The sequence below is a fragment of the Rhopilema esculentum genome, chromosome 21 (genome assembly GCF_057945365.1).
Source record: "Rhopilema esculentum isolate cy_ngs chromosome 21, ASM5794536v1, whole genome shotgun sequence".
Taxonomy (NCBI): Eukaryota; Metazoa; Cnidaria; class Scyphozoa; order Rhizostomeae; family Rhizostomatidae; genus Rhopilema; species Rhopilema esculentum.
In genome coordinates this window covers 132734-143792 of record NC_142835.1, presented here as the reverse complement: position 1 = coordinate 143792, position 11059 = coordinate 132734, and positions in this window count along the sequence as shown.

The following is an 11059-nucleotide window of genomic DNA, read 5'->3' as shown; positions in this document are numbered from 1 at the left end:
CCCCCTCCCTAATTTTCCCAAAAAACAATAATCAGTGTTTTAGCAGTATAGTATTTTGCTAAACTTTTGTCTGGAAGATGGTTTTTAGGCCTTTTACAAGGTATAATTTCAAAATTTTTCTTACATTTCGGCCTCGACACTAGTGGGTCCTCCTACCTCACTTAAATTGATTCTTAGCCCCTCCAGGCTCAATTCCGTCGCCCCCTCCACAACATGTACCCACAAATCATATGCCATAAAGATTCAACCTTTATTACAAAGGAAAATCAAATTTGAAATTTAATTTACTCTCACGTAGAGAAATAGATATTTCACAGGCAATGAAGTTTAATTTTATTGCTTAGAAGTTTGTCCTTGGTAAAGACAAATGTACTCTGGTAAAGCTTTCACTAGTAACCTATAGACAAACTTTTCCTTCTAGGTCTGCAGGGCAACACTCAGTTTGCAGGGCAGAAACGGACCTATAGTGCTGACTTGATGGTGTTGAAGGCAGATGTGGCAGCGTTGGTGAGCTGGAATGACTGTTTGCAATGTTTGTGTTTGCCAGAGAGGAGATCCGTTCTAAAGAGTTGGAATGAATATATTTTTTAGACCTCTCAGGATCTATCTTGCTGATTCTTTTTAAACTTTGTATTCCAGAGAAAACACTGAAGAAAAAGTCATTTGAGCTTTTCACATTTCATATTATTCAGCAAATCACAGCTGGGTTCGCACAACCACCCCCAGTTGCACGCACGCAATAACAAAATCTCAACGTTCTATATATATACTGTAAACTAATTAATCCAAAATAAATTACCAATGACGATGCTCTATTCAATTTACGTCAGTTGGCTCAAACGAAAGTGTAATTATTATAATCGAAGCAATTAGAAAATATGGTAAACAGAAAAGCTGCGTCACCAAGTCACAAGATACATTTTAAGGCTTAATTACACTAAACCAAACCTTAATCGACTACGCAATGAAAATTTACGTGAAAACCCGAACATATATTACAAGTCTAAAAAGACATATGTGCAATGATTATAATTTCTGTCTAGTTAAAAAGAAGTAAAGAGCACCGAGACAAAAAAAGAGCTTTAGAAACAGGTCATTGTGCAAATAAATGAGTTCAATGTTTTTTGCAATATAATGAGTTGACTTTGCAAAACTTGCGGAAGTAGGGGTCTAAAAATAGGAACATGTGATCAGCTGCTACTAATAGTGTATTTGATACAAGCGAAAGTTGTTTTGCTTTTCTACTCGGGTATGATGCCCTATCCATCAATAACGCCCTGCTGTCCAGAGTACGTTCTTTGTATAGACCTCATTTTATCAAAGAATTTCAGCGCGATTTGGAATAAAACGACGGTAGAAGTTGACTAGTTCTATGAATCCTCTGAGTTTCCGGGTTGAAGTTGGTGGTTGATAATCCTGGATGGCTTGGACGTTGGTAGGAAGCGGAGAAATATCATCTGCTGAGACGTGGTGTCCAAAAAAGGCGAGGGAAGAAACTTCAAATGTGCATTTGGTAGGATTGATTACGATGCGGAACTCAGAGAGGCGTTCGAAGAGAAGTTGAAGAAGTTCAGCTTCCGAATAGCTGGCAATCAGAGGTCGTTGAAGTAGGCCTATACAAAATCAAGGCCTCGGAGGACTTCAACGATAAATCGTTGGAATGTTTGAGCAGCGTTGGAATTACATAGCAATCAAGAACTGTGATGCGATTAAGAGAGTGGTGAATGATGAAGATGGAGGATGTCGTTTAACAGCGGATGTGGGCGGGAGAACACTGACATCGGTGCCTGTACCCACCAAGAAACGTGTACCAGTGGTACGGTCGGTGACATGAAAGAGGCGACTGTGGTTGTGAGGGGCAGTGGGACTTGTCGCCGCTAGTCGGTGGCTTGGAAGTTTTGTAACTGCTGGGTGGAGTTGTTTGCTGTGAAAGAACATGGCATTGAACAGTGGTGGGTATTTGAACCAAAACGGCGATGGCACCAACAAATGGAGCTTTGTGGGCGGGAAGCACTGGCATTTCAAGCCAGACGTCAACAAGAATTTCCCAAAGGCAGTTTCTCTTAGCATCCAGAACAAAGTGATCTCAGGACTGCGACCCTAATAAGAATGCGTCAGGCCAACCTCTGAACAATGCGGGCATTGTTACTGGTGATGAAAAGTCCAACAATCAGCAAACAATGCAAATGAAAGGAAGCGACCAAACAAAAAGCAAGGAGCAAAGCAACAAAAATCCCAGATGAGAAACAAACATCAGAACAATGTTGGCAAAGTTACTGAAGGTGAAAAATCTAAAGCTACAAATAATGCCATTGGTAGCTGTAGCGATGGCAACGACAGTGGCGTGAATGAAACTGTTCGAAATGAAAGGAGAAGCGGAAGCAGTGCTCACGTGACGAGTGGCAGTGAAACGAAAAGAAACCAACAGCAGTACGGTCGGGGCTTCAAAGAAAAAAATTTGCTCCTTGGTAAACAAAGACGTAGATCTAACCTCGTATGCTGCCGCCACGAAAGGCAAAGCCAGGACCGCTAGCAAACGTTCAGCAGTGATAATCGGAAATAACGGACAAGCACACCTTTTGCCAGGACCAAGCACACCAGTACGTTATATCCGAAAGTAAGTAATAACCGAGTACGTTATAACGGGATTCTACTGTACATAAAACAATAAACAACACAACATATCTCCACCCAAAAGCAAACTCTTTCTTGTTGTTGCTTGTTACAGACCGCCAAGTGACCCAGCTGGCTTTTTTAATAAGCTGGAAAAAGCCCTTGCTTTCTTTGACAAGGAGGGCAAAGACATCATTCTCCTCGGAGACAATAACTGTGATCTTGCCAAGAAATCAACTGATCAGACACCGGATAACAATGGAAAGCTAATTTCTAGGTTGTATAAGCATTTCAGTTTCAAACAGCTTATCGAGGAGCCTACCAGGGTCACTCTTGACACTGCAACAGTCATTGACCATGTTGCTACAACATGTCCCAGAAACATTATAAAATCCAGAGTGCTTGGCCTTTGGAGTAATCACTATATGGTTTACTTCGTTCGGAAATTTAATGGAGCAGTAGAGAAAGGCCACAAAAAGTAAAATGAAAAATTTTAATTAGGAAATATTCTTTGCTGATGTTTCTGGGATTTGTTGGAAACAAATGCTTTCTGAAACTGATGACATCAATCTGATGTCGTGGACTTTTGGTCTGAAATATTTTCGCTGATTATAAAAAAACATGCGCCTTTGATTAAAATGCGGGTTTCTGAGAAATATTGCCCCTGGATTGACAAGGATCTTAGGGATTTGATGCGCACAAGAGACAAACTAAAAATGTCAGCAGTCAAAGGTAAATCCCCAATACTTATGGACGCTTACAGAAAGATCCGAATAAAGTCAATGCCCTTAATGTTCGGTTGAAGAAGCAGCATTATACCAATAGGATCTCTGCATGTCAAGGTAATATGAAAGAATCTTGGAAAGCAATTAATGAACTTCTCAACAAGAGATCAAAATCAAGTAGCATTGATTGTCTCATAGAATATGGTACAGAAACGCAGAAGAAAAAGGATGTTTTTAATGCAATGAACAATTTCTTTTGCACTATAGGTAGGGATCTAGCAGATAAAGTACAACCTGCCGCTAATCCCCTTCTAACAGGTAACAGCTCTAACAGGATTAAGGTTAACAAAGATAAGGCAAAGTTTAACTTCGAGATAATTGAGCTGAAAGATATCAGAGATACATTTGCCAAGGTTGAGACAACAAAGAGCTTTGGGATTGACAATATCTCTAGTTGCCTTTTGAAGCTTGCTTTGACCTATATTGGGAACTCTTTGGCTTTCCTGTTTATCACTTCCATTGAAACTAGCCAGTTCCCAGATGCATGGAAAGTATCAAGAATTACTTCGATTTTTAAAGATGGAGATAGGACTGAAAAATCTAATAATCGTCCCATATCAGTCTTGCCTGTCATCTCAAAGCTCTTTGAAAGCTTGTTTTCAACCAGCTGTACCAGTATCTGAAAGAAAATGGTCTCTTTACATCTGACCAAGCAGGCTTTTTGCGGCTACATTCCACACAAACTTGTTTGCTTAAAATCAGTGATGAATGGTACAACGGGCTCGATCTCGGTAAGCTCGTGGGATTGGTATTTATTGACCTGAAAAAGGCCTTTGATACGGTCGACCATGATGTTATCTGTAAAAAGCTCGAACTTTATGGGGTTCAGCAGCAAGAGCTGTCTTGGTTTAGGTCTTACTAATCCAACCACAAACAATTTTGTAGGGTTAATGATGTTGATTCCGATGTCAGGGAAATAGAAGTGGCAGTCCCACAGGGTTCATGCCTTGGCCCTTTTCTATTCCTCATCTATACTAATGATTTTCCACAGGCGATCCAAGATTCCTCTGTGACTATGTATGCTGATGATATCAGTCTTTGTCATCAGTCTCACGGTTTCAACTCAGCTGAATGAGTCTATAAATAGCGATCTCAAGAAATCGGAGACTTGGTTGCGAGGCAATAAGCTTTCATTGAATGTGGCAAAAACTCATTCAATGCTCATATCCACCATGGAGAAAGGCAGCTCTCTTAGAAGTCGAAATGAAGCCTTGGAACTGAAGATACGCGACAATGAACTCGAAGTAGTTTATAAAACAAAGTTCCTTGGAGTGCAAATCGATTGCTCATTAGATTGGAAAGAGAAAATTTTCAAAAGGCAGTTTCCGCCAAGGTCTCCAGGGCGTTCGGCTAGCGAGACATGCTAGATCTTTTCTGCCTATGGCAAGTTTGAAAACTTTTGTCACTGGTATTGTGGAGCCCCACTTTCGATACTGTTGTTCTGTCTGGGGTTGTGCTGGATCTACAGACATCGACCACTAACAAAACTTCAAAATTGTGCTGCTAGGGGCATAACAAATAGCAGCTTTGATACCGCAAGCAGACCACTTACTGCAGAGTTGGGCTGAAAGACCATCGAAGAGCTCATTGGCAATGAGACTAAAGCAATGGTCTTCAAGTTGCTTTATGCTTTGGCTCCTCAATACTTGTGTAACCGCTTTACCAAAAACTCAGTATGCTCCTCCCGCAGCCTCGTGAACACTGAGACTGATTTAAGGTTGCCAAAGGAAAAGTCGGCAAATGGACAAAAATTATTTTCTTTCCGGGGAGCTAAACTATGGAATAGCCTTCCTGCTGAGTCCAAGACGGCATCCTCCCTGGGTGGTAACAAAAAATCAATACAGGGTAGACTAGTTCCTTTTATAGTGTATGATACCATGTAATTATAAATATGTTTTAAATATTATTGCAAATTGTAGTTAGTTTTTATTGGAGGGTCACTAGAAAAACAAATCGAATTGTAAACAAATCAAATATAAATATATATGAAAATATGAAGATTGTGAAGGGGCAGGACTGCGACCACATGAGCGAGAGTATGGGCGAGAACGAGACTGGAATCGACCTTGATTGACAAGTGTAGCCAGTTGGGTTGTAGGGCTGTTGACTTGGTTGCGGAGGTCGTGGATTCCCTTTGCTACGGAGGAGTCAGCTGGTCATGGCGAGATGCTGGAGATAGATGGATGTGGAGGAGCAACTTCAAGAATTTTGTCTGCGAGGAGAACAAGTTCGTTGAGTTGGACGGTGTCAGGGGTTGATGCCAAAATTATTTGGATGCTTCGCGGCAATCCTTGCAGGAAGAGGCGCTTTAAAATGCCGTTATCCAGGTTGTTATCACCAAGCAACTGACGCATGGAGTTGAGAAGGTTTTCGGTCTCCCAGTTCTTCCAAAACCAGCAGTTGGTCAAAACATTTTTGTTCTGAGGCCGAGGTTCGCTTGATCAGTTCACATTTCAAAATATCGTAAGGGTTGGTAGTCGGAGGTGAAATGAGAATGTCCCATATTTCTTGTGCAATGTCTGGCTGGAGCGAAGATATCACGTAAGCAAGTTTCGTTGACTGTGAAGTGATGTTGCTAGTCAGAAATTGTCTTGACTTAAGCAAATCAGACAATTGGATCGTTAGGCCAGTATGGAGGAAGTTTCAAGGCAAAAGCTTGGACACTAGGCAATATAGCAGAAGCGGTCGGTGTTGAAATGGTGTTGGGGCCCAGACCTTCCTTGGTATCTTAAGGCCCCACACAGTTATTGTTATCACATTCAGTAGTGTAATACGTGCCGAGATACACGGCAGCATGTAGAGTTTTAATTATAATGTTGATTTTATATTTGATTTAAAGCAGTCGTAAATAACATGTTTTGATTCTCAATACCTAATAAGGACAAACGTATGGAAAATATCAATCGACATAGTCTCAGTCAACGTGAATATGTATCTTGTAACGCGAAATAAGTTAGTGAGTTGGTTGGAGTAGAGTTGAAGTAATGATGGTGATCAGCGGAAATGTGAAATAGAATATTGATGGATTTGATACAAAATAGTTACACAAAATGGTGATTTTTCTCTGAGTCTTCATCTTACCTTACGTCTATCATTAAATATTAAGATAGGGGCACCGCTAGAAATAGTGGTCCCAACAAATGGCAATGAAAACGGCGTGGCATGGATGGGCAAAATAACACCAACTATGAACAAGCATAATCCTAGAGTAAACGGCGATAAAATTGAAATAAACAGCAAAAACAATGTCGTGGTTACCAATTTAATAGCTCTTATTGTGGCTGTGCATGAATAATGAACTATTAATAAAGCAAACATTTTACGACATACAAAAGCTTTTTTCGTCTGACACTCCTCAGAGCATAAAACGTTAGAATAAGGTTCCGAAAGAACACGATGGAAAATATATACCCAGTTGTGGATCGAAATAGGCCAATCAGAAAAACGCAAGCACAAGACCGGTATAGTTGACCAATCAGTGCCGCGAGCCTAAAGAAAAATTACCAATGAAGTCCAAGAGAGGAAACGAACTCCTTTTGTTTACACAATGGCGGCTTTTTCGTTTTTATGTAGATTGACTCCAAAACTGCTAGATGGAAGGACGACCGGGCTCTGCCAATTATCGGAAACATGTCGTCATTATAGAGTTTTGCACAATCCGGGTTGTCTAAAAGATGTTGACCGATGGCAGAATCACTTGTTTTAGCAGTGTTTCTAGACCTACAAGAACGAGGAGGCTGTTCTCTTTGAGGGGCAGTTTTGTTTCGTATGTTGGAAGGAACATGCTTTTTTATCCTATTCCCCAATCTCTGGGTCATGTTCTTTCGGAACCTTATTCTGACGTTTTATGCTTTATGTTTGCTTTTTTCAAAGCCATTTTCAAATTCTGTACTGCAAAAAAATTGCTCAAACTATTAATGAAATAATTGTAATTGTACGATCTCACCAATCTTTATCTTTATGATCGTGATCTTTGGTTTATGCTGCCTAAGGTCATAGACACAATTAAATAAATATGCCGTGTTTTTGTGCGTCTATACTTAGCGAAAAGAAAAACTAACTAACTAAAGTACAGGGCGTATACACATAAAACGAGGGGACGCTACAAAAGTGTTGTTGATTACATTACTGTGGATACGAAGACAATGGAAGGTGTTAATGACAATCATACGATGGAAGACATGATTACTTTCGACAATGGTTACTACACCTTGACAGCCTACTTTCGGAATATTAATCAGCGAAATAACATTGGTAATAGATACATAAAGATATGATTTGTTTGGTTATAATATAGCGTAGAAAATGGCCAATGAAACCTAACAGCAAGCACTGATGCATCTTCTTAAATTTCGTTTCATAAAGGGATGCGCAGACTCGTGCTGAATTGGCTGGGTTTGCCACGTCGTATAACTAGCATACGGATTTTCAAATTTAAAGACATTATAAAGTGGGTTTGGGAATAACTGTTTACTATATTCATTGTTAAAGTTGGTTTAAGTTGAGTTCTAATCGTCGCTTGATTCTATTATCTCATTTGATTCTCGATGATAGATTGTATTCAACTAAAAAGCGAAAAAATTCATTACTGCACATTTTCAATTCACCACTGCACAATTTTGATTCATCACTGCATAAATTGGTCATCACTGCACCTTAAATCAATCCTTGCTTACAATGTCACGATTGTACATTGTAGACAAGCATAAGAGACAAAACGAAAGACAAACAAATCTACGACAAGTCTCCACACCGAAGTTTTGGAAGATTTTGACCTTCTGTTGATGTCATGGCGGTTTAAACGCCGAAACGAGGTTTTGGGATTGTGAGAAAACGTTATATCTTGTGTTTATATTACATTGATGATCCGCATAATGTACAGAAAACTTAACTCACAGATAAAGGAAAGCCCAAATGCACAATGACGCTCACAATCATATGAAACGGTCAAATTCCCTTTAGTATAGGGGAGGGGGTGAACAAAACCTGCATGTCCTAGAACAAGCTTGTGCAAACACGATGTTTTACTGAGCATGAATAAAATGCCATTTTTATTCAAGTTGACTGCGCGTATCATTTTAACATAGTGTGATACGATCAGATTTTGACAAGGCTATGCATAAATATTTAGGCGAAAGAATCCTTCTTGAATTCTAAAAGTAATTTGGATGGTCCCACGACTAGAAACAAGTTAATAGATACATCATCCCAATGTGTAAAATATCTTTATCAATATGAAAAGGGTATTTTTTGCTTCCTTGCAATGGGCCAAAGCCTCACAACAAGAGAGAAATACCTTTCGAAATACTGTTTTATACAAGAAGACATGTCTTGCCAAAAAAGAATAGCGTAGGAGCATACAAAGCCTCAAATTAAAAATTTACTGGCCAAAGAGTATGAAGTTAAAGGCAGTCTGTCCCCTATTGTGCTCAATTTTATTTTCACGGGAGTGAAATTCAGGCACCGTTGAGATTGATCGATATTTAAACGATTAAAACCGATCAGAGACAACTTTCATTCCAGAGCTTTTGAATCAAATGGTCGTGTTCCCGTTGTAGTGAAGCTGTGGCTAGAAAATTGGGTTCCCTGTTTGGTTTCTCTGACAGATATTTCAACGGGGAAAAGAAATGCTTCCATTATCAGCATTCAATTCCAGTAATTAAGTCTTCTTGCCATTTCTGATAGCCTTTTGCTCACAGTTTCATATGTCGCCCACAACCCCAGCTAGGCCAGCCAAAGCGAACAGCGTAATCCCTTAAGGCGGGATGGGCTATTGTTCATATTAGCCAATCTTTGAAAAGACAGATTGCCTTTAATCTTCTTGTGATGATGAAATTCTCATTGTTGAAATTTCACCCAAAAATAAATTGGAAATCAATGCTGTTTCCCAGTCTCCTGCTAAGAACAAAATTTTTGCCTCCATGATTACAAAAGGCAGGAAAATTTGTTTTCAACTTGACTCAGGTGCTACCTGTAATGTTCTTCCAGAACACTTCGTTCCTCCAGGCACAAAAGTTGAAAAAGCTGATCACTCTTTGCGCCTGTACTTATAACCGATAAATGGTATTTGAAAACATAAGGTAGCAAACCCAAAGAACCTAACTGATGGGACTGCTGACTGTTAGTTGTGCTAATTTTTATAACGCAAAGCGTAGATAATGTAGTTTTAACAGTATTGCTTCAAGCAGCACACAACAATAGGCACAACCAACGGTTGTCATGGAAACAGTTATATCGGCCACCACAGAGGCTCCACTCAGTATTGCAGATATAGAGAACCGTTTTGGAGATGTCTTTGAAGACCTGGATCACATGCCAGGCAAGTTAAACTTAGGTGTTGATGAGTCACAAACCCCTGTTGTCATGCCGCCTCGCAGAGTACCCATCGCTCTTAAAGCAAACTCAAGGCTGAATTGGAAAATCTTCATTTCGTTCAGAAAGTTACAGGCCCAACAGATTGGGTATCAAATCTCGTCATTGCAGAAAAGCCAAATGGAAAACTGAGGGAGTTCATCGATCCACAACACCTCAACAAAGCATTGAAAAGAAGTCATTATCAGTTACCGCTCATTGAGGATGTGTTACCAGAGCTAGAAGGTGTCAAGGTATTCAGCAAAATCGATCTGAAGGAAGGGCATCTTCAAATAGAGCTCGACGAAGAATCAAGCACGCTTACAACGTTCCAGCCATCATGATGCCGTTTGGAATTAAACCAGCTTCAAAGCATTTCCAACATAAATTTGATCAATGCATTGAAGGCCTATCTGGAGTGTATGCAGTCGCTGACGATGCTCTCATTACCGGAAGAAAAGAAACATATAAAGAAGCTGTCAAAAATCATGACGCGAACATGCTGGCACTTTTCAAACGATGCCAACAAGATAATATCAAGCTGAATAGACAGGGAAATAAACTGTGTATTCGCATAGCTCTAAGAACGAGCTTTTATTTGGTGTGTAGAAAATTTACATTTGCTGATACTGGCGGATTAATTGATGAATGTATCAATCTAAAAACGATGACGTCATCTCCCACTATTTGCAAATCTCTTATTCAACAACTGTTTATTGTCTTATTTTAAGCCATTCTATCACTTTCTGATAGAGGAATACTTTCATTTGATAGGTATGCCTTAAATTGCTCTACATAGCTAATTAATTACTTATTATATGATGACGTCATATACATAAGTTTCTTAAAACGTCAATGATAAATTTTACCATGGAACGACTATTGATATGATAAATCTTCAAGTCATTCTATGGAAGTAGAAGTATCTTACTTGCTTGGTTGATTGATTCTGAGTTGGTTGGCAGAGTTTGAGATGTCTTTGTCTCCATTGATATATAGAGCCTTTTTCTTGTCTTCATCAAGTTTTCATTCTCTTTACAATTAAAGTACAATAAATTGAACATTTTTATTCCATTAAAGCGAGTATCTTCAAGAGTAATGAAAAAACTGTTTTCGGAATCTTATTACGACGTTTCGTTTTCGAGCTATTAGAAATCAAAACATTGGCATCTTTGGATAAAACTAAAACATTGGTATCTTCAATACAAGCTTGAAGACATTCTTCAAGGCAATCTTCAAAACATTCGTGTTTCAGCTTCTTCGTGTCTGCAGCGGAAAATCTTTCAAATCTAATCTCTGGTTCTCCTCCA